Source organism: Gadus morhua, chromosome 12, assembly GCF_902167405.1.
Source record: "Gadus morhua chromosome 12, gadMor3.0, whole genome shotgun sequence".
NCBI lineage: Eukaryota > Metazoa > Chordata > Actinopteri > Gadiformes > Gadidae > Gadus > Gadus morhua.
The window spans coordinates 2431142-2456275 of record NC_044059.1 but is presented as its reverse complement, the minus strand read 5'-3'; the positions used below and the strand labels follow the sequence as shown (position 1 = coordinate 2456275).

Genomic DNA, 25134 nt, shown 5'->3' with positions numbered 1-25134 from the left:
CCACGAGCCAGACTTGTCCTGTTTGTTTAACCGAGGCCCTTTGCTTTGTCAGACGGTTCTCACACAGCCGGTGCCTCCCTGAACCATTGGCCCCTGTTTGCCCAGCCACTTGAATCACACAATAGTCTGGAGAGGTTTGGCCCACATCTCCCTCTCCTCCTCTTTAGCACTGCGTGCTTCACACACATTTCCTCTCAGAGATCCAAAAACACGCTTCCTATTGGTTGAGCACAGCCGAGTCATGGTATTGTGCTTATAGTCCTGGGCCACAAAGCTTCCTTTATCATCAGACACTTTGAGCAACACACTTCTCCACATGTCGGCATCAAAGGCAAATAGCTTCTGGAGCCTTTGTGACCCATGACGATGGGCTGCTCGTGAAATACCCCCCAACGGCAAAATCGTGTTTTTCCATAGCTTTGGAGTTGAGAAACTATACATTCAGTTCTGGCTTGGGTACCCTGCTAGCTCAACTCTTCGCTTCGGTTCAATATGCTGCTGTAGCTTATGATATTAGCCATCATAGATGATGCCAATGACGACTGCTCTCAGCTGGACTGGAAATGGTCAACTGGATCCCTGGAAACGGAGGAGATACTTTTTAAAAAATGTTACCATTTAGTTAAAATAACGTTTCAATGTTTCTTTTGATCTGAGCAAACCTTCCAAACAATCCAGAAGACATCCTTCCCCTCGGATAACCGTAATTGAACTTGGCTCACTGGCTGAGGGTATCATATTCCTCCAAGCTGAGATCCGACTTTTCTTTTGCCATCCATTCTAAATGCGTGGTGACCATACTGACCCAGTAATCTGGTGTAAAGGGGTTCTCCGCCATGCTAATCCCAGGAGGCCACGGCCACAACTGCCGGGGCCGCCCGCTGCAGCCAAGCGATACTTCACTCTGGCGAAACCGCGCTCACGTGTGGCGCTCAGCCGCCCTGGGTCGGACGAGAAGTTGTCACTTCCTGTCAGACATGGCATGATGATCCGTGTGGTCCAAAAGAAAAACCTGAAAACCATTGAGTCAGCATTGCAGAATAGCTCTCTGCGCGAGTCCGGAAACCAATGGCAGTCTTGAAGGCCGCGCCTGAGGAAAGTGTGGAGAGCTGGAAGTCTGAGGACCTGTGTGTGTGTGTGTGTGTGTGTGTGTGTGTGTGTGTGTGTGTGTGTGTGTGTGTGTGTGTGTGTGTGTGTGTGTGTGTGTGTGTGTGTGTGTGTGTGTGTGTGTGTGTGTGTGTGTGTGTGTGTGTGTGTGTTATGGATGGGAGAGAGGGATCAGTACAGTCACAGAACAGGAATCTGTCTCTTGTGAAGAGAGATCCCTACATGCTCCACTCTGTCTTTCTGTTCGTAACTCGAAATAGGTGTGTGCTCCGAACTATATGATTCTGCGAAAATCCTGACAAGCAGCGTGTTCATGACTATAATTTATGCATTTATTCTGTAAGGATTGAGAATGTAGTGGTTGGCTCTCTGTTGATCCTCCATTCTGAGAGGTAATGATGGGATTATAAAGTAGAACATAGTTTATGCACTTTTGCCTTGATATTTCCGCTTGAGGCAGTTATTATATGGAATCTGGATCCCTTTCGAAAGCTGGAGCTAATTCGGGTCTGTTGTAGGGATCGACCGATACAGATTTTTTAGGGCCGATACGATACCGATATTTTTTCATCAGCCTTAGCCGATACGCCGATACCGATTTTCTTGAGCCGATATTTAGAGCAGATACTGCTTTTGCTCCCTCAATCATAAAAGTTACACTGATAACAAATGTTACAAATCTCAATTTAAAAAAAGGAACATTTATTGAACTTCAATATAAAAAACAATATTTAACAAATATTAAAAACAGGTGAGGTAGAACAAGTAAAAAAAAAAAAATTAAAAAAATACTTGGCGAAAAAAATATCGGCGAAAATCAGCCGCGTATCGGCCGATACCGATACACGTGAAAAACGCGAATATCGGCCTATAATATCGGCCGACCGATATATCGGTCGATCCCTGGTCTGTTGTTCAGTGTTGGATGAATCACAAACCTAAGTTGACTGGTAGTGGACACACACACACACACACACACACACACACACACACACACACACACACACACACACACACACACACACACACGTCAGTCCTCATACTTCCAGCTCCAACTATGAATCAATTATTAACAGTCTAGATCCATCTGCCACATACATTTTATAATCCTCTTTTAAATATCCTTTCTCTGTCCATCCTTATCTACCGAGTTTGTCAGAACATTGATGTCAGCCGTCCCGGACATGAAAGTCCGCCGGCCTCGTTCTTTTGCTGAAGAGGGATAGAGGGAGGGAGGAAGGGCGTTTTGATGGGGTGGAGGGAGGGACAGAGAAGGCTGTAGACCTTAATGGATCCATGCTATGTGTGTGCAAGGCATGTCAATCAAATGATCCTTCTGGGAATGCATGAAAACGTATATATGCACAAGCGAGAAGGTATCCCTAAACCCATATGTCTGCCAACGTGCGTAATCCGATAAGGGGATATGGATATGTTGTCAGTATATTGGAGTGCTACTCCTTTGGTCTGTGACACCTCCACCCTAATCCCCATCAGAAGTCAATGAGCTGCTCCTCCGCAGGGCCAGTATAAGAGGCTTAGGCTTGCGCGATCCTGCCCCCTGTTTGCTTTACCTCCCCGCGGCTAAGCTAGCCAGTGCTAATCTCAGCCCACAAGAGTCCATTACCTATCGTTAAGGAGGGTAAAAACCACACCAGACATGACCAGCCACCATGTCACAGTGGAAATTGCTTATTAAAAATACACATTTTTGGTGATAGACTAGTAGCTGTCAGTCTTCTACTTGCTAAATAGTAATGCCTACAGGGTGACATTTCTTTTCTTTTTGATCCCCAAGGGTGAATGTTCCATTGAGAGTGTGTGTGTGTGTGTGTGTGTGTGTGTGTGTGTGTGTGTCTGTGTCTGTGTCTGTGTGTGTGTGTGTGTGTGTGTGTGTGTGTGTGTGTGTGTGTGTGTGTGTGTGTAGTAACGTCCACATCACCTCTCAGGGCAGATAGAGTGGCCTAGCTTCAAACACACGCAAGCGGGCGCGTATTTCGCTGGCCCTTTCAGCGAAACAAATGTTTACGCATGCTCCTGTTGTGTTCACGGTGGTTTTGCATGCCATGTACTACATAGTAGGGCCCGACCGATTTATCGGCCTGCCGATTTAATCGGCCGATTATAGCCTTTTTGAAAATAATCGGCATCGGCCAAAAAGACGCCGATTACAACCGATTTTTTTTTATTTATTTTTTTATGTTATTTTTAGAGCTGTCAGTTAAACGCGTTATTAACGGCGTTAACGCAAACCAAATTTAACGGCGTTAAAAATTTTATCGCGCGATTAACGCAATTTAATTTTTTTTTTTGGCTCAAAACAAAGAAGCAGTAGCCTGACTGCTATGTTCAAATGACATTTGTTCAAAGCAGTCGTTTAATTGCACTATAGGCTCTTTTTTTGTATCGTCCTGTTTTGATCAGTGTATATGCCAATGTTGTTATCAATAAAAAATCATTTGCACAAGGCAAGCCGATGCACTTCACCATGTTGATAAGAGAATTAAAATGAGAAGAATTATGGGACAAAAAAACCAAGGGATATTTAGCATAGAAAAAGAATTTGCGATTAATCGCGATTAATTAAAGTTAACTATGGCATTAATGCGATTAATCACGATTAAATATTTTAATCGCTTGACAGCTCTAGTTATTTTGCTTAGTATCCTGCAGATTGCGCTCTTACTCGCCTTGCTAACTAACAACTTTAGCTGGAGTAAAAAAGAGGAGATTGAATTTTACCGTACAACATGAAAGCACGCTCGCTCAGGCAGCTGCGCGCTCACCTCACCAATGTACACAAGACGCGTTGTTTGAGCATGTTGTGCCTGTTTTTCTTTAGGTCCCAGGCCATGTCAATTTGTTATACTGTAGACTCTAACGGTGAGACCATACTCCTCAGCACGCACGTGTTACTCACTGCTCACGAGCGCAGCACATTGGGAATTAGTTATTTATTTTACATTTTACATTACACTCATTTTTGACTGTAAATGTATTCTAAAACACTCAAAGGTTCTGCATTCAATTCACATATTCGTCAAAAGTGTTTAAAGTATATTTATATCGGTCGGGCCCTACTACATAGCGCTATAACAAACGACCCTGAGCAAAGAAGGGTTTGGGGAATGCTTCCCCCCGATGGGGGTAAGAGTGGTCCACTGTTTACTGATGCGAGGCACTGGCCTGACGGAGGGCGGTGGTAATTCAGATGGTTTGAGGATGCTATGTGGCTGCCAAACAATTCTTCTCTTCCACCTGCTACCCCCCCTCCACTTCACTTTATCAGTTTATCAACATTGTAGCCTATATGAAATTGGAGCCTATGTATCTTTCTTGGGCGAGGGCCCTTTAATAAATGGTACAATGGGCAGCAGTTCCTCAGCGTAAGTAAGTGGCCTTGAGATTTAGCCAAAAAAAAGAACACTCGTCTTAATTCTATTCCAAATTTAGCTTGTGTGTGAATTGTTCATTCAATTATATATGCTGAAAGGTTTATAATATTCTTTCTGAATACGTGTGGGTGGGTGGGTGAGAAATCTCTGCGACCCCTTGTCCCCGTGGTGGCCCTTCACAGCTGGTCTGTCCACTTACTCTGTTACGGTCAGACATGTCCAAGCAATCAAGAACTGCTTGTGGCTGCCACAAATAGCTTGACTACCTCCCTGATGATAAGTTCCCCCACACAAACAGTGCTGCTCCTGAAGAAAGGCAAGTGTGTGTGTGTGTGTGTGTGTGTGTGTGTGTGTGTGTGTGTGTGTGTGTGTGTGTGTGTCTGTGTCTGTGTCTGTGTCTGTGTGTAGTAACGTCCACATCACCTCTCAGGGCAGATAGAGTGGCCTAGTGTGTGTGTGTGTGTGTGTGTGTGTGTGTGTGTGTGTGTGTGTGTGTGTAATTTCATTGACAATGATAACATCAGTGTGATGTAACAAATCAGTTGGCGCGTCTACATTGACATGATGTGAACACAATAATGGCACACAACTACTGATGTAGTTGTGTGTTGGTTTATGTTTGTTAAATGGTTTACCTGCCAGCTGCACATCTGTGTAGTTTGCTCTCATGCTAATTAAATTAACCCTTAGCTTAGAGTGTCACTTTGTCTGTTGGCTACTTTTAACGAAGTAAGCTAAATAGAAAGAGTTGTAGTGTCAAGAAGTTAGCCATTTAGCAATTTAGCACACAATTGGTGCAAGTTTCCTGACAACACCATGGTCTACTTATTCTCCATAAATAGATTCTTATTTAAATACACTAGCAATGAAGTGTTTGACTCTCGGTTGCGTAGCCACCTACATGTTTATCCGTAATCCCCGACTCGACCACAGCGTAGGGCGTTAGAACGGTTGGGCTGCCGAATGTTTGCATACAGTCGTCGTCCCCCCCACCCCCCCACCCCCAGCGCTACCAAGGTGGTCTTGGAAAGCCACCAACATCCCCTTCAGCGGCGATGTAATGTGAAAGCAATTAGCAGCCTGTGGTTTTACAGTGCAGCGAGATATGTGTGGAACAACAGATGGGGATACACCCCAGCCCTAGGTACGGGGCTGTGGGCCCGTGCACTGCACCTCTCCGCTCTCACTGCCACCAGCTTCATACAATGTTTTGTTTTTTTGCCAAGAACAGCAAGGCTGTTATTGCACGTCGGGGCTCATTACCTGTGAGACATTCAAGCTGGATTTGGGTGTTCTAGTGATTATCAGATATAACTAAGCCCATTTAAAGACTAATAGGGGATTGAGAGTTGTGATACAGTGTGATTTGTGATTTGTATCATGTATTGGGGTCAACAGCAGGGGTACCAAAGTCAACAGGTTGAGCCACTTGGCTACAACTACTATCAAATACCAGAGAAAGGTTTTGTAATGTGCCTTTCAGCAAGGGAGAGGAACTAGTGATTGTCTTGAGGTGATTAATCTACCAGTGCCAGGAATCCATGGGTTCAGAACAAGACATCAGTCACCTGGTGTTCATTTGAATGGGAAGGAGATTCAAAGTGATAAGAATCTGCATTTGACTGATGGAGACACACACGCACAGAATGCACTGTCCAACACACATGCGCAGTCCAACATACAAGCACAGTCACACAGATGTGAGTAAATGCAATGGTGTGTGTTTGTGTTTATTGTGAGAGTGTGGGTGAGCGGGCCTTCTGCCACATCTGGCAGCCTGCGGGATTGATTTTTTCTTGGTTAGTAAATGAGGGGGGAATACTCCCAGCTGCAATTTAAGAAATCCTCCATCTGGAATGTCTTTTGTATAGAGACATAGTCGCATGCCCATTCTCGCACAAAAAACATTACTCCCAGAGTCAATAAAACTTGCATATCGGATCTAACAAATCACGTTCCGTTTCTCTCGCATGAAAATCCTTATCATCCACCTATCTTTGACCGTCTGTGTGACTGTGCTTATTGTTATTTTTTACATTAACAGATGCCTTAAATAGCCACTGATCCACGCCCAAATTATCACAGAAGGAGACATTGAGGAGACGCAGAATGTGTTCTTTTGGATCGGTCTCCATTTGGTTCTGAGGCTGAGATAGATATGTCTGCTGAGAAGATTGAGGAGAGACTGTTAAACCGTATCGGTGGCTTTCTATGCCAGCATTACCAAGCAGGAAAGATTTTAAAATAAATGGTACAATGTAAAACCTGAAGGCAATTTTTAAACAAAGGAGGAGGCTCACTTGTTGTTTTTGTTAACAACAAGTGAGCCTCCTCACTTGTTGGTCACTTTCCTACACGTCGTCGCCGCTTCAGCGTAATTATGTTTTCATCATTTGAAGACGGTAGCATCTTCACTGACTCGGGCTGTGTGTGAATAACATGGAAGCCTCCTTATCAGGTAAAGTCATTTTCACCTACAATGTTCCCGTTCCAGCCCCCCAGCCGCTTTGCCAACATATTTCTGCCTTCTAGGAGAGGGGGGGAGAGGGGGAGAGAGAGAGCCTAGAGCTGAAAAGCAGCTTTTGTCTCGGCAGCCTTTCCCTGAGGCCTTGGCCTGCATGCATGCTTGTGGCCCTATCAGCAAATCATAAACTATGCACAGCAGGACCCCGAGAGAGAGAGTATGGTAGAGAAGAGGAGGAAGGAGAAGAAGGGAGGCACAGGGGTGCAGAATAAAAAAATATGAAAGGGAACAAAAAGCAGCAAACACGTCAGATAGGATTTTCTGTGCGGGAGGAATTCGGCGGTGGAAAATGGCGGTCACATGTGCTTTGTTGTGTAGGTTTAGAAGCACTAACCTTGACTTGTCTTACTGATAAGGTGTCTGTGTGTGTTGTGTGTGCATGGTGAGAGAGTTCTGGGGAACTGAAGGGCAATAACATCTCGTTGTGGCACACATGTTTTAGAGCCAATGTGAACGCAACGTAACCTACCGGAGGCCTGAAACCCAAATGGAAGGAAACATTTAAGTATTTGTTTAACTTCATTTGTAACTCAATCTTACAAGACTCGCCGGTTGTGGTGCTCCATGCCTGTCATCTCCCACCCGGCCTCTCCCTAGCAGTTGATCTCAGCAGTGTTTTTCCCTCCCTATCATTAGCTTGTCTGCACTCTTCTGCCCCCCCCCCACCCCCATATGACTGTTACCCTATGGAATCTCGTGGCTTTCTTCTGGCGTGTTCTGTCAGCATGTTCCTGGGGCCAAACATAACGTAATACTGCAGTGGCCGCAGTCAGCACCGTACTGAAGGGATGGACGTTTTCTGGGCCTTTGTTGCCATAGGGATATCTTCCTGCGCAGATACAGAACAATTAGGGTGAAGGGATGACCTCACCCCTCAAACTACATGCACACCTTGGGGAGGAAAAATGAATAATTTGACGCCATATACATTGTGAGATGAAAACACTGTCTGTCCCGTGATTTTGGCCGTTTCCCGTTAAATTATCAGATTTTTTTTCAGTGTTGTCTTAGTTCTCTAACCCTGTTCCCAAAGGGGGGTTTCTTCAACTTGTATCCACATTGTAGCGAGTTGAAAGCGGCAACACCTGCCGAAACCAGTGGTGGATCTCTCTCCATTCCTGCCATGAGCAATGAGGAGGCACAAGAAAGAGCATATCTTTCCTTACGCTAAAAGGGAATACAGCCTTATCAATCACAGTATGCAAATATTCATACATATTTACATAACTATAAATTGTTGGGACAAATAAACTGTGAGCGATGCAAGGAGGGTCAAGGTGTAAGGGCATAAGAATACACGCCCTTTGTAACACCGACCTGTGATGTTTCCTACATGTGTGATGACTGTCTGCTATGCCAGTTCATCCACATGCAGTTCAGTGAAGCAAACAAGCCAATAAAATGGAACGGTGAGCAAACGAGTGAGTGAAGCTGGGGGACAATGGGGCAAGGGGGTCAAGCTATTGTGAGGCGTGGCGACCGGGGCTGAGAAGAGGAGCAGGGGCGGGTTGTTCATGCCTGCGGTGGGACGGAATAGTGGGGTCCTCTTTAGTGTCAAATGAATAACTCCCGAACTAACACCAGAGTCCCAGGGTTCATCAGTTAGCTGAGAGAGAGAGAGAGAGAGAGAGAGAGAGAGAGAGAGAGAGAGAGATCTTAAAAACAAATAGGTTACAACAGATACTCATGGGTATTCTAAAGCGGCACCAACAGGTGGATGTGATTAACAGAGTGCAACAATAGACATGATGGAGGTGAGTGGGGTTTGCCTGACCGATGGGCTGGATCCCCGGGTGCTTCTGGAGGAGGCCTCCCCAAATATTGCCCCCCCCCCCCTCCAAACTCAAGCTCCTGCAGACCCCACTGTGTTTGGGAAATTAAGGCAACCACCCCCCTCCTCCTCTTCACCCTGTGGGACGTCCCATGCGTGAAAGGAAGCAAGGGTGTGGGTCGGCTGGGAGTTGAGGGATGGCTGAAAGAGGCAGCTCAAGCAGAAAGACAGGCAGAGGAGGTTAAGAGGAGCCAGGTGTTCCGTGACAAAAACGTAACACACACACACACACACACACACACACACACACATACACACACACCCTAATATCTCACAGCTTCCCTCGTCTCCGTATTTATAAACCTGGTTATCTGCCTCACAGAGAGTAGAGTTTCCAGCCAGGAAGCCATCCACCTTCCTTGCAAATAATCCATCATGATATCTTCCCACCCCCTAGTCTTCCTCCCCCCCCCCACCTGGCGCATACATTCTCATAATCCTCACGTTATCCTTTACCGTCTCTCTCCGTCCACGGGGAATAGCCCTGTAATAGTCCTAGGTCATCTCTACTCAGTGTGCTCATGTTGTCTACTGTGTGTTTTCCTCGTTGCGACCGGAGACCATGGGACCCACTTTTTTCGAAAAGTGATAAAAACTAAAATGGAAGGAATCTTTCGCCAACACTGCCATGTTCTTTTGCTCCTTTCGCTGTGTTGTATGCGTAATCTACAATCTTAGTGTTGACTCAGAAATTCAGCTCTAAACATGACTAGAATACGGGCTAGGCTGCCCACAACCTGGTCTCCCACGTGATGCCCATGGCAGGTGATTCCCCAGCAGGCGGAGCCCCATCCAGTTCAGCGGTACAAAGACGCTATTGTGTGTGTGACGTGTGCATGTGTTGGCATGATGTGGAGGAATGCTTGGAAAGGATGTGTACCAAGATTTCAGTACCGTCTGCATTGGTGTGAGTGTGTGTGTTGCCATGGATGATGTGTTGGTTTCCAAGGTTTTTTTGGTTCAAGTCTTGCATGGCCCCGCTTCGTGTTTCGTTGCCTCAGAGCAAGCCGTTGCAGGGGGAAGCTACTGGAGCCCATCCGGAGGGATGAGATGTATGAAGTCTGAATCAACACCAAGTGTCCCTGTCTCTGACTCTCTCTCTCTTTCTCGGTCTCTGTCTCGCTCTGTCTATGGGCCCTATTTTAAGTAGCTTTGTGGGCGGTTCTATGACGACGTTGCTAGTTTACCGGCACATAAATGACTCTTGCGCCCAATCTAAAAAGGGTTGGTCTGAAGTAGCCTAATTACCTGTAAGTGTGGTTTGGAGGTAACGTGTAATAAACCAATGTGCCGTCTCCAATCCCCTTTAAGAGCCATGAGCGCATTTGAATCAGACGAGTTGATAGTTTGACAGCGCGTTTGCAGTCTCCCATGAGACAGATGCATGACCACATGAAATTCAAACTTGAAATGACTCAGTTTATGGCCAAATAATATGGCCTAATTCACACATGGAATAGCGTTTTCTTCAACAACTTCAGAAATACTTCAAATAAATTTCGGCAAAGAAAACTTAACACACATGATATGCGGTAACTGTGGTTCTATTTAATGATGTACGCGATACATTAACAAACATCGTTTCTTACCAGTATCGTATGCATTATCGTTATCGACTTGTGTTCATAATATGCATGTGTCCCCCCGTTAATATACATTGCCATGGACTGTATTATGCGTTACGTGTTCACTTTGCGTGTGTTTAAACAGATGGACGGATGGACGTAAAAGAACGCTCTGCGCCAGTTGCAAAATAGCAATGACACATGCGTCAGTGTAGAAAGTAAATTGCGCGCGATGCAAGATAGGGCCCCATGTCTCACTGTCTATCGTTGCTCTCTCTGTCTCTCTCAGTCTCTCTGTCTCTTTCGCTCTCTCTTTCTCACTCTGTCTCTCTGTCTGTGTCTCTCTGCCACTCACTCCTATAATTTTACTCACACACGCACGCCCACATTAGTCATCCCGACCACACTGAAACCCTACTTTTGAATACAGACAGACAGACGTGTTTGTGGTTACAGTGGTCCGGTCGTTCAGAGTCTCAAACCACTTCACTGATAGGGGCTGATGGACAAGAGGCTTTTCCCTGAAATAGTACTAGCCCAAGAACATGACTCCAGCAAGCACTCCAGTGACGCCACACACACACACACAGACACACACACACACACACACACACACACACACACACACACACACACACACACACACACACACACAACCAGCAACAGTGATAAGAATGCTGCCATAATAGCTGGACCCCTACCGTAACACATGTGTGGCTGTATGTGTGATAAGAGGCTGACCATATCATAGCCTTATCATTCACAGGAAGTCCTTCAGTGTGTTACTTGCAGAGACCGTTTGTTTAACTCATAGCATAACTGAGAATAAGGGCCAGAATCTCTCTTTTTACAACCTTAAGTAGTCTGCATACATCAAAGGAAGTTCTGCTGGCCGAGACCGGAAAAAATATTTAGCAGACAAAATAATTGTATACTCGATGTGGTATCGGTTTGGTCACTGAAAGTTCCATTTGTGAAGACCAATTGAGTCTCCGTGGAGACAGACATATCAAATCACTTAAATCACGGCCACCTTGCTTTTCTGACTAATCACAAGCAATGTTTGCCATGCCGATCTGCAGAGATTTGGGCAAAATAAATAAATATTAGAGCTGTCAGTTAAACGCGTTATTAACGGCGTTAACGCAAACCAAATTTAACGGCGTTAAATTTTTTATCGCGCGATTAACGCAATTATTTTATAAAAAACGATTAAATATTTTAATCGCTTGACAGCTCTAAAAAATATATATTTGAGGTTCATGAATTGCCGATAATTCATTAATCGATAGTTGTTTCATCTTATCGATCGATGATCGATTAATTGATAAGCGGCAATTCTTCTGAGAAGCTGAATTTCCTTCTGAATGTGACACATCTCATCTCATCTCATCGTCATCCGCTTATCCGGGGTCGGGTCGCGGGGGGAGCAGCTCAAGCAGGGGGCCCCAGACTTCCCTTTCCCGGGCCACATTGACCAGCTCTGACGGGGGGATCCCGAGGCGTTCCCAGGCCAGTGTCGAGATATAATCTCTCCACCTAGTCCTGGGTCTTCCCCGAGGTCTCCTCCCCACTGGACGTGCCTGAAACACCTCCCAAGGGAGGCGCCCAGTCAGTGGGCATCCTTGCCAGATGCCCGAACCACCTCAACTGATTCCTTTCTAAATAAAGGAGCAGCGACACATTTGAATGTGACACATTTAGGTGGTAATTCAACGATGTCGTTTAGTTGTTGTACTCTAAAATACTTCCACATATTGTGCATTTGGCGTCTTTGTCGTCATTAACCAACTTACTTTGGCGTCTTTGTCGTCATTAACCAACTTAGTTGTTGTACTCTAAAATACTTCCACATATTGTGCATTTGGCGTCTTTGTCGTCATTAACCAACTTACTTTGGCGTCTTTGTCGTCATTAACCAACTTAACCAACTTAGTGGCTCCATACTGCACTCCGTTTTGCCGTCTTCATCGTGTCAGTGTCCCGCTTTTCGTTTGTCTTGTGCTGCTTCGCTTGTGTTCCCGCTTGTGTTCCCGCGTGTGTTTCAAGTACGTCTGGCGTCAAGCGCGCCCTCACGTGGACGGGGGGGAATTACGGGTTAAAAACGCGATTAATTGCAAGTAAATTATTTTAATCGAGTAATCTCTTATCGACAATTAATCGATAATCGATTAATTGTTTGCATCCCTAGTTCAGAGGCGTTCTACGCATAGCTGTAGACCGTACTACACTGTCAAGTGTAGTATGGTCACTACGGGTATTGGCCACTTATGTGCATTGTGCATGTTTAGCCACGTGTATGCCTGCTTCTTGGTCTCTATACAAGCTAAGCAGGCTTATTGTAAGGATGATGGAAAATGACCTACAGTAAAAGCTGTGCTATTCAGGGAGAGACAGGGAGAAGATGATAAAACCCCCAAAAAACAAGATGGAGCGCGAGGGGTAGAAAAGAGGCCAGGATGAATAAATAAGTTGCACTGAGACAAAGAGAGGGAGGGAGGGGGGCGGAGGTGAGGGGACCAGTATAGCAAGGGTGTGCACGCAGGGGGCAAAAGATTATAGAACTGCACGGGTCGGCTCTAGAAATGACTTTTCCATGACTCCAGGTCATTCTGGCTGAGCCCTGGGATATCCTCTGTTTATGCTCAGGCAAAGACCCATAGATTAGATGGCCTGGTATTCGCCTGATTAAAATGACCTCCTTGTGTAAACAGCCGGCCAGAGGAGAGCTGGTGAGCACACATGGGGGTGAGTGGGGGGGGAGGAGAGGACTTTCGGGACCTCAGAGGTGGCTAACACACACACACACACACACACACACACACACACACACACACACACACACACACACACACACACACACACACACACACACACACACACACACACACACACACACACACACACACACACACACGTTTATATCATAGCTTGTTTAACTACAAGTTTGAAGAGGAGTCCATCTCCCTGCTTTTGAGACCACCAGTGCCTTTTGTGTGTGTGTGTGTGTGTGTGTGTGTGTGTGTGTGTGTGTGTTGCGAGTAGGGGTGCAACGGATCACAAAGCTCACGGATCGGATCGGGTCACGGTTTTTGAGTCACGGGTCAGATCATTTTCGGATCAACAACAATAAAGATAACAAGACAAATGTGACTTTAAATAAAAAGTCACATTTAAAATAAAATAACTGTGTAAAAACAAAATAAAGTGAAAAATTAGGTAATAATCCTGCTTCCTTTAAGCATGGTCAATATTTAAAAAATTTGCAATTTGAGGCATTATTCCTTCTTCTTTTTAACATGGTTAGGATAGTAAATAATCCCTAACCCTGGATTTGCAATTCAGGATGTCTGCATTGCCTTGGGAGTTTAGAGTCTACACTCTCCCAAGGCAATGCAGACATCCTTATCTTCTTTTTTTTAGTTTGGGGTTTTATTTGGCATTTTGTAAATCCATTGATTTCGGTTGGGAGACTCATGCTCATTGCAAGGGGGGTTGGTTGTAGTCTTTTCGCTCGGTTCTAGCCCTACTGTTGATACGCGAAAAGACTACAACCAAACCTAAAGACGTCCGGTTCCGGTTCCGGTTTACGTTTCAATGGGATTTACGGAACGCCAAATAAAACACAACAGAAACTGTATTTCGCTACGATACTTGATGATGTTGTTAATACCGGAATTGTCCTCTAAACATGCGCTGATCACGTCAACGCACAACTTTTTTTTTCAATCAGCCGATCCGCGGATCACTTGCGTCCCGAACCGTGATGGTTGATCCGTACGGATCACGGGAAACCCGTGAACCGTTGCACCACTAGTTGCGAGGCTAACTAATACAGTTGGGCAGTCGTAGTGATTTCATCTCCCATAGGATTCACGTCTGGATCCCAGCTTTCACAGAATGATCGTTGTGTGTGTGTGTGTGTGTGTGTGTGTGTGTGTGTGTGTGTGTGTGTGTGTGTGTGTGTGTGTGTGTGTGTGTGTGTGTGTGTGTGTGTGTGTGTGTGTGTGTGCGTGCGCGTGCGCGTGCGGTCATCATGCGCTTAACGACTGAGATCCAGCTCCATCCACACCGCATTGCATCACTAACTACCGTCTACCCATTCTGACCCCCCCCCCTCCCCCCACCAACACAGTAAATCCCAAGCCAGGCTAGCCGCCCCTCACACCACCACCTCGACCACCACCACACTACAGAACAGTACATTAACACAGTTGAGCCTGCTAGCATCCACCCAGAGATCCCCTGTCCTCCTCGGCAGGACCGAACATTCACTTACACACTGTGCCGGACTGCTTCATCTTCATCTTCTTCTGCTTCGATTTGTCCCCGAGAATAATTTACCTTTGTGTTATTTTTTAAGGGTGGGGAAGGGAAGGCAGTGTGGGCAACGCAGTAGGGGTGAGCAGAGAAGGGGAGAGTAGGGGAACTGAATATCTTTATAGGTTCATGATGGATGTACTTGTATGCAATTTGGCCTATTGATCCTGGTGGTATTACGCCTTTATTTTTTTTATTCTGTGTTTAAATGAAAGGAGATTTACCCTCAAAGATGTTTGAGGTCTGTGGAGGACAAACCGCAATAGTCTTCACTCCTTTCTTCACTAAAAACATATCGGCTTGGATCAGATCCTTTGTACAATATGGATCCATTTCCTTCTGTCAATTGAATCTCCTTCCACACAACCTTTTGCACAATCATATTCTTGGGAAACTTTTTCCACCATGGGACATGTACTATGTGATATACAGTACATACCATGGGATATGTACTACGTGATATATAGAACATACCATTAGATATTAGGGCTGTAACGATACACAAACTCACGATTCGGTTTGTATCACGATTTTTGACCCACGGTTCGATACATCCCACGATTTTTTTAAATTTAAAAAGCATTTTATTTGAACAACACTTATACCAATTAACTTAATGTAACATTTAATAACAAATTATTTGGAATACTGAACAGATTTGAACAGAAAGAATACTATTAAAGTATAGCTAAATTAATAAAGAAATAAACAAAGATTGCAGTTGGAGGATGCTTTTTGCTGGTAGGCAAAAACCCTCAACTGTTTGGTTGGTTTAGTCAAATATCCTTATTAGCGCTTCTTATTAGGCTATGTAGCTTAAATAATGACATAATCAGGCCGTATAGAATGCAACATGTTTAATAGCCTAACTTTCAATAGATGGGGAAAAACATGAACGTCTAACTTGAACGTCGCAATAACAAGGCATAGTGTTACGAGTAGCATATGTGTGTGCGCAAGAATGGCAGCGTGCGTATGCGTGTGTGAGTGACGTCAGCGAGTGAGTGGACGAGCGAGGAGAGCGAGCGGTAGCGCGTGTCTAGTGAAGAAGCGAACGAGTCCGGTAGAATAAAGTACCCATCCTGTCAATAATCGGTGGCCACTTCATTCCGACCTATAAGCAGACAAACTGCCAGTCAAATCACACAAAACAATAGAGACAGGATCACACAGGCAATTTTTTTCGCGCTTGGCCCACTCTGGATAAATGTCGTTCATATCGCATATGAGGACTTCGACGGCTGTGGAGAAATGCAATTATCCGTAGCCACGGAGAGCTGTCATCACAGAGAGGGCATCTCGTCGCATACTTACGGCATCGATAGGAGGGGGCGCTGTCAGCAGACTATTATTTAGACAAATTATTAGCAAATTTCAATCGGACAATTTGACCGGAGAGTTAGAAAGGGCATATCGCGCTTCTGCCTTCTCACACCGCGAGACAGGTTCGTGGCTTTAAGTGTCGCGATTTCGGTTTCGATACGCGTATCGTTACAGCCCTATTAGATATGTATGTGGTATATAGTACATACCATTGGACATGTACTAGGTGATATATAGTACTTACCATGAGACATGTACTATGAGCGCGTTTCGACTGAGGGACATCTTGGAAAGCGGCTCAGTGTTTTGGCTACGCCCACTCACTTAGTTCCCCTCGATGTCTGTTCCCATACAGGAACCTTTGTAGCGGCTAAAATGTGAAGTAATTCGTTCTGCGACACTTTTTGTCTTGCACGATTATTAGGGGTCCGAGCAAAGCTGCTCGGGCCGCTATTGTTTCTGTAACGTTTTTTTCCCCCCTCACATTTGTAAAAGTCAAATTTGTGGTACTGCACCCAAAGGTGGCGCTATTGTAAAAAAAATCATGAATTTGGCTTATATCTCCTCACCAGATTGACCTGGAATCAAAATATATTAATATTCTTTCAGAATATTAATCTCTAGAATCAGACGTATTTATAAAACCCTACCTACAAAGAAAATCTAAAATTCACCAAAATCGCCGCATAGAATCTTTAGACCAATCCTCACAAAAATCATCGAACAGAATTTGTTTTACTTAGTTCCATTTGAGAAATATTGGCCAATAATGTTGGAGCAGTTAGCCCATTTTTCTTATATGACCATTTTGTTATTGTATAAAAAAAACATACGACTATTATTAGGTGCCCTCCACTACTAATAAACCCAAATTGTGGTACTGCACCCAAAGGTGGCGCCATTTAAAAAAAATTATGAACTAGCCTTATTTCTCCCTACCAGATGGACCTGGAATCAAAATATATTAATATTCTTTCAGAATATTAATCTCTAGAATCAGACGTATTTATAAAACCCTGCCTACAAAGAAAATCTAAAATTCACCAAAATCGCCGCATAGAATCTTTAGACCAATCCTCACAAAAATCATCGAACAGAATTTGTTTTACTTAGTTCCATTTGAGAAATATTGGCCAGTAATGTTGGAGCAGTTAGCCCATTTTTCTTATATGACCATTTTGTTATTGTATAAAAAAAACATACGACTATTATTAGGTGCCCTCCACTACTAATAAACCCAAATTGTGGTACTGCACCCAAAGGTGGCGCCATTTAAAAAAAATTATGAACTAGCCTTATTTCTCCTTACGAGATTGACCTAGACTCAAAAAAATTGTATCATATTAATCTCTCAAATCAGATGCATCTTTTTCACCCTGGTCTTCTGCTCTAAAAATTTTTACTTTTCCCACAATTTCATAGAAAAGCCAAACGTCCACAGTCTCAACCCATTTTGCCTATATGACCGTTTGGTTATTGTATAACTACCATACGGCTATCATTAGGTGGATACCATTAACCGTGCAAATTTTCAGATCTGTAGTCTTTTATGAAAGCCCTTAATTCTCTTGTGAAATGTGTGCTTGGAGTTTTCTTGATGTGTGCTTATCAATCGACATGTTCACTATGTGAATGAGGCTTCATGGAGTTCAGGAATGTCAGTGGCTCAACGGGATAATGCCGTGTACTGGTGATCCTTAGGTTGAGAGTTTGAATCTTGATTAGAGCATGATGAACAAGCTGAACATGACCTTCTGTCATTGCCATTCATTTAAGAAACACAACATTGAACAGCACCTGAAATTCATCAGGCAATCAACATTCCGGCTCATTAGTTTCCAAGAATCGGTCTGCCAAGACACAGCATGGCATTAAGGGAAACTCCTTCCTTAACCATTTTTCCTTCATAATGAGCTCTGTCACATGAATATTTCTTCCGTTAGTGTTCTTGGCAACAAATGTTAAATTTCCTCAGAATTTCAACGATTTTTCAGGTATATGCTTTTAAGAAAGCCCTTAATTCATTTGAGAAATGTTTGCTTGGAGTTTTCTGGATGTTGTGTGCTTATCAATAAACATTTTGACCATGTGAATGAGGCTAGATTTCAGATGTCAGTCAATGGGATAATGCCTTGTACTGGTGATCCTTAGTTTGAGAGTTCGAATCCCGATTAGACAGTTACGAACTTGCTGAACATGACATTCGGCATTGCTCTGCAGCCCAGTCACCTGAAAGCCAAGGCACAGTATGCATAAGGGGAATATCAACATCTTTCCTCCAAAATTATGTCATATTTATTTATCTTCCATGTGTTCTTGACTTTTCATTTTGCTCGGACCTCGTTAATCACCGCTTGCGGTTTTATTTTTATTTATTCTTGATTGATCATCTGCTTGTCTCCGTCTGCTTTTTTAAAATTGCCGCTGTTTATATGTTGTGGCTGTGTCGAGTTCTACTCACGTCATATCCCGCCTTAATCATATGCCGTACTCACGCATATCGTGCCTCAACGTATCTAAGGCCTAAAAAAAAAAAAAGTTTGGTTCCTGTTGGTTGTCAGTTGAGGTCATGGGTAGGTAGGGAATTTATTTAATTTTTTCATCTTATTTTTTCCAGCGGCTGCGAATGATAGGTAGGTTGTTTTCATTTAAAAACGAGAAAATTCGCTCATCCTTGTGCAGAATGAAGAGGTGCTGTACCAAGACGTGATTATAGTTTGCATAAAAAAAATAAAAAAAGCTTCTTTTTTTTTCTTTTTTTTTAAAGCTCATAAAATATTTTGGGTCGCACATAAATTGACAGGGTCGGTCGGAAACAGGAACCAAACAAAAAAAATGTTTAGGCCTAATCAGCGTCGACTAGTTAGGAGCTGGTCATTGGTGTCTCAGAAAGCTCCTACCCTGAGGCAGATACTACCTGAGCCGCTGACTGAGCTGCTAAACTTCTTCTAACACTTTGCAAAAAATTTACTCATTCTGGCCTTGTGAGTTAGTTCCTTTGAAAAACAACCCAAAAACAGGCCGGTGATCAAGTTGAAATTATGCATTTTACCCCCCCCCCCTGCACCACTTCCGATAGATCCAAAAAGGAAGACAAGGAAAGATTGGCTCTGGGTCTGTGGGGCAGAGGAAGGGGCACACACCCGGACAAAGAGGAGCACCCGCATGGAATGCCGATCTCCTGCTGAGAGGGGGGGGCAGGGGGGGGTGAGGGTTGAAGTCCTTTGTAAACTCACCAGTATCTCACTTTCCTCCTGCATTGCTTAGGGTGCCCTGCATTACCAATGGCTGCTACGCCCCGTGGTGGTCTGGCTAGTCTCTATCCAGCTAATGAGGCGTTTGGTGTTATTGAGACCGCTGTGTGTGTGTGTGTGTGTGTGTGTGTGTGTGTGTGTGTGTGTGTGTGTGTGTGTGTGTGTGTGTGTGTGTGTGTGTGTGTGTGTGTGTGTGTGTGTGTGTGTGTGTGTGTGTGTGTGCATGCAGACCTGACTACTGCTCAGCTTTGCTGAATCAACACGTCCAGTATTTTCCTTTGTTTTCTTTGGATGTTATTTTTTTCTATGTCCTGGCAGAGCAGAAATGCACCAACATGCAAGTGTATTGTTCAGGACTTGGTTGGGCTAGCAAAGGTTTAAAGATTCTAGGATAAGAAATGAATGCAGGATGAGATAATAATACTTTTGATAAAATTCGTCCTCCTCCAGGTGTTTGACACAATACTGCTCAGCGCCTCGAATGGGACAGGAACCTTTGAACCGGGTGCACGGCCGCGCTGGCCCGCGGAACCCCTCGGCTTTTCGTGGCGACAGTGAATTATCCGTTCACGCACGTCTGTCTGTCTGCGTCAATAGATGCAGTGGGGGGAGGGGTGGGGGTGGGGTGTAGATGTAAAGAAATGTTCTGTTGGCCGTGATTCAAAGCAGAAACCCTGAGCCATATGTGTGAGGCTTGCAGCATTTCTGTGACCCCCCCCCCCTTCCTAGATATAAACCAGACAGTCAGGGACCTGGGGAACATGAGCTCACATAGGTTTTAGATGAATAGAAAATACATTGTGGGCTTAACTCCCATTGGAGGAGCACTGTGGCTGGCAGAGACCTAGATCCTTTATCAGTGTCATAATACGATGTGAAACCTTTGCAACGTTTTGGCAGCTTCCACGTTTCTGTGCCATTGACAAGAGAGGGTTAACACGTTGAGGACCCCGGATGAACTGACTGAGCGAGGGTGGGTCCAGGGGAAGTCCAATGTGGCGCCATTTTCATCATCAGGGGGGGGGGTGGATATCTTCATGCATAATAAATGTATGCGTGTCATTGTTAGTTCTACATTAATTTCCGCTACCAGCCAGGTGGTGTTTACAATGCATTTCCTTTTGAGTTGTCACAGTTTCCTCAAGGACTCTTCCCGACCAAAACAAACCAATGTGGCACAGTCCACTCCATACTCAATGAGTGGTGTCAGAAACGACTACCCGTTAAGTCCATATATTCCTGATCCAGAGAGAGGCCATTCCACACTGCAACAGAATGGCTGCATCTGAACCACTTCCTGTGCTACTTCCTTCACCCAGGCTCCTGGGCTAGACTTGTGCAATTACAAATCATCCAGGGGGCTTGATGGTTGTGGTGGAGGCGGGAGGGTCACCTCCCTGGACGGGGGGGGGGGGGGGGGGGGGGGGGGGGGGGTGGTGGGGGGTTTGGTGGCAGTGACCCATTACTCAGGGGGGCATGTAGACTTTCTACTAATTTCTCACAAAACCCAGGCCCCTCTCTGTTTCCCTGAGTGTTGACAAAGACATTAAACACCCACGTTTCTTGTTCGGAAAAACCAGCAACGGCTTTAAGGTTAATTTCAATGGATGTCAACTGTGAGAGAAAGATGCAAACAGTGTTTGGCTTACGCACTTCAGGTTTATTTGTTATTTTATGGCCAATTTGATAATATATGATTAGTGCATTAAGTTTTTAATTCACTAATCATCTGCTACATTGAACTCTCTTAATTTTGAATGAATATCATTGAATATATTATTATTCATATTCGTACTATTATTTATGTATGTATGTATGTATGTATGTATGTATGTATGTATGTATGTATGTATGTATGTATGTATGTATGTATCATTAACACTCGTTATCTTGCACAGTAAGAAAGCTGCGGGTTTTCTCCGTAAGCGAAAGGTTGGAATCATCATTTAGGAGATGTACAGCAGGATCCATACAATTGTGCTCTCATTAGTTCTTCAAGGGTATTAAAGGGCTCATGTCATGCCACCAGGTGTGGGTGTGATTAGCTGGTACAAGCCGTTTGGCACAGGGAAGGAATGATTTTCATAGTGACATCACAAGTGGGTGTGTCCAGCCAGATATATGAAGGATAGATGAGCAACACAGTCCACTGGGTAGGCTGGTAGACTGATCTATCGAGCATACATCTAGGTTTAAGTTTTGGGTCTTGTGGAGAAGAATGCATAGTCTTCAGCAGATGGATTATGCACCCTCCACACATCAGTTAAGATGAAGTCCTTTATAAAGATTCTTGAGAACTTGCGAGAGTGGAAGAAGATTTATCATTGCATTTGTTTACAGAAGCATTCATATCCAAACCAATATATAGTTGGTATTGTAATCACTTAAGTTCAATTATTGTGAAGTAAGAGAGGGAAAGAATTCTGTGTTGAATTTAGTTTGGGCATATATGCTAATGAATGCTACTTTTTTGACCTGAATGGACACAGAGCAAAAAGCCATTCATTATCTGAGCCAATCCTTTCAATTAATACATTTATGCTACGTCTCATTAATACCATAACTCCTTTTGTACGAATACCTTCAGCTGATTCCACAATAGGTTTATAAAAACTATGTAAATGTCACTAAACACTAACCCCCCCCCTCGCCTCAATTCATCTCAAATGTATTATAACCAGCATGGTATTTATTAACCGATTGCACTTTATATTTATGTCATATTTGACACACTGTACATTTTTTAGAGTCAGTTCTCCATTTATAAACATGCACTTTGCATATTTTATGCATATTTATTTAAATGTGTGTATTTGTAGACACCTGTGCTTGTGTGTATTGTCTGCCAGGAAGCAATGCTGTATTTTTGTTATTGCTTTTTTTGGACATGGCCCTGTCCTTTGTAATGCTGCTGCTATGTGCCCTCAATTGCCCCCTGGGGACAAATAACGTTTTTTATTTTATTTTAATTTTTAATTTTTAACATGACAAAAACAAAGCAAAACAAAGAAGTTGAAGTGGTTCCCATAGACAGTCGTATCAATATACAAGCATAACAAAACAGAACACCTGGTCAAACCCCTGAATCTAAGACTATTCTAATCCCAAAAATAGCCTTGTCAGGCTCTTGCAATGCTTAAGGACGAGGTCAAAAACTTTTAACTAGAGCCTTTTCTCACAGAGCTTCCATCTCTGTGGCAATCGCATGGTTGATTAGCGTAGCTATTTCTTCAGGAGAACCGCTAGTTTGGTGTCCTCTGCTGGAATCTTGTTTTTTAATTGCACTTGAATACTTTTTTCAGGCCATGTCTCTAGTTAATTATTTATTCGAATTAAATCTTCACTAATGTCTATGAGACAGACTGAACCCGAAATAAATAGGGTTTTATGTCAGAGCTCAGTGTCTTGCTGCCATCTTGTTTTGTGCCTCACCGCAAGTCTGTTTGAATTATTGTTGATTATTATTATACATTGTTGGTCGGACATCTTGGGTGACTTAAGATTGTGGTGAGGGTTGATAAGAGACTGGATTTATTAAACGTTCCAGAATGTAGGGAGGGAGCTCTCTGGAACTGTGGGGTCAGTGTTCAGCTCTGTGGCCCAGCTCTGAGCTCCTGCCGTGTGTTAAGGAGACACCCTCCTGTGGAGGAGGCTGGCTAGCGCGTTGGCACAACACAAAGGAGCCCTTTGGTGTGCTGACAGGTCAGAGGCCAAGAAGATGGGTTTGTCTGCGTAAGTGTGTGTGTTTGTGTGTGTGGTTCTACACAGAAAGCATTGTGTCATACTTTGGCAATTAACTAAAAGTTGACTATGAATAGATGGGCCCCTGCTTGCTGATAGGCCTCATCATAAAAGAAAGTCAGCTGTGTGTGTGTGTGTGTGTGTGTGTGTGTGTGTGTGTGTGTGTGTGTGTGTGTGTGTGTGTGTGTGTGTGTGTGTGTGTGTGTGTGTGTGTGTGTGTGTGTGTGTGTGTGTGTGTGTGTGTGTGTGTGTAATATGAAGAGAGTTACGGGGAACTGAGCAAAGAGCACATCAGACCATTAAATCCGACCGCTGACTGCTTTAGGATTCCTCGTCAACCATGGCCTGGAAAACCAGAGTACACCAGCCTGCTTAAGCGATCTGGTTTATTAACAGCACAAAAGGGCATTTAGTTATACAATTCAGACCAAGATTAGTACTTAGAAGTATGCAATTTTATCGGTTTCAAAATATTCTTCCATTCCCAATCTCAGCGAACAGAAAATCTTTTACTTTAAGCCTGCTTTGGACCAAGAGGAAAACCAATATATAGGAGCTGATATCCAGTCTTACCCTTCCCATAAGCCACATCTCTCTCTCTCTGTGCTCTGTGTGCAGGTCAATCCCAGGAGGTCACAATCCCGCAAGTGGGATGTAATAAGATAATACGCAATTAATACTAAGCAGAAGACTTTGTGTCACAGTTCCCCAGGGAACCTTGAAATGTACCTTGAAAATAGGACCAAGAACTGAAAGTTATAAGAAAGCAGATTGAAAAGTAAGGGAAAATACCATATCACATCAGAAATGTAACAAAGAATTGATATTGTATGTTTAATACAACTTTGGGCTCTCTCCCTCTATCTTCCTCTCCGATCATCTCACCACACGCCTCTCCCTCTATCGATCTCGCTCCCCTGTTTTTTTTTTATCTTCCTCTGCATGTATCCATTTTTTTATTAATTTATTAATTGTATTAATGCATCTTGTGTGTGTGTGTGTGTGTGTGTGTGTGTGTGTGTGTGTGTGTGTGTGTGTGTGTGTGTGTGTGTGTGTGTGTGTGTGTGTGTGTGTGTGTGTGTGTGTGTGCCGTTAGTCTGTTGGTCATGGTCAAAAAAAAATCAGAACAGCTGGGTACATATTTCTGCGTTATTTTATTTAACATTTTCATTTTTGTCCATTTTGTGTATTTTTTTAAGGCGAAATTTCAAAGTTCTCAGTTACAAAGGTTTTTTTGAGAGAGACATGCTGAATGATTTCATCATGTTTTCAAATTCAAAAATATTCGTGAGGATAATCGTGAATTCAATATTGATCGTGATTATGATTTTTTTCCATAATCGAGCAGCCTTAGTTGGTGATGGGTTTTTTGGTAATCTCTTTTGGTTTTAAGATGCACATTTTGACAAAAAAATTGACATGTACAACCCTGACGAGAAACTACATTTCTGTTTTTGCTGAGTGGACCTCTTATTCATTTTGATTTGTGTTTCCCAAACTGACATGTGGAACCCCGTTTTTCTTCTTGGCAATAGAACCAAAGAAATGCCAATGAAGCAAGCAAAAAATTTCCAACACATGTATAAATCAGTTGAGGACAAAAAACGTGTACTGAAAAGATTATCTAAAGACGTCAGACTTTTCCAGAAACAACACCTAATGTCGATTTCATGTTGCAGTAGCAGTCTGTGTCTCCCGTCTCTGTTTAATACCATTGATTGCAATTTTCTCTCTCTCTACTCTCCTCCTCCCCCCTCCCAGAAGTTTTCTTGTGGCCGGCGACGTCTTCGGGATAGGGCTCTGTGAAAGGACGCAGTGTGCGCCGCCGTCTGCCTAGCTTCACTCTAGCACTGATGCTGTTCATTAAAACCCCTTTGTTTCAAGCAGAGGGCTCCCCCCCTCGGCGCCCGAGGCGGTGGCACCTTGATGGATTTGGTATGTTATTAGGGGAGACACGACACTCCCCCCTCCCCAAACGAGGCCATCCATGAGGCATGCGGTTGTTTGTGGGGTTCTGTGTGAAAGGGGGCTCTCATTTTTGATCTGGCAAAACGTTGTCAAGTTGAACAGATAT

At 43.8% G+C, this 25134-nt stretch overlaps 1 protein-coding gene and 1 long non-coding RNA gene across 2 annotated transcripts in view; both read left to right on the top strand.

The window, feature by feature from the left end:
• Nucleotides 1–25134, top strand: part of ror1 (receptor tyrosine kinase-like orphan receptor 1) — a 148478-nt gene that overhangs the window by 7865 nt on the left and 115479 nt on the right. The window lies entirely within an intron of this gene.
• On the top strand, nt 1887–8681 carry LOC115555219 (uncharacterized). The gene is made up of 2 exons (XR_003978846.1): nt 1887–3033; nt 4952–8681. It is a non-coding gene; the product is annotated as an uncharacterized LOC115555219 (long non-coding RNA).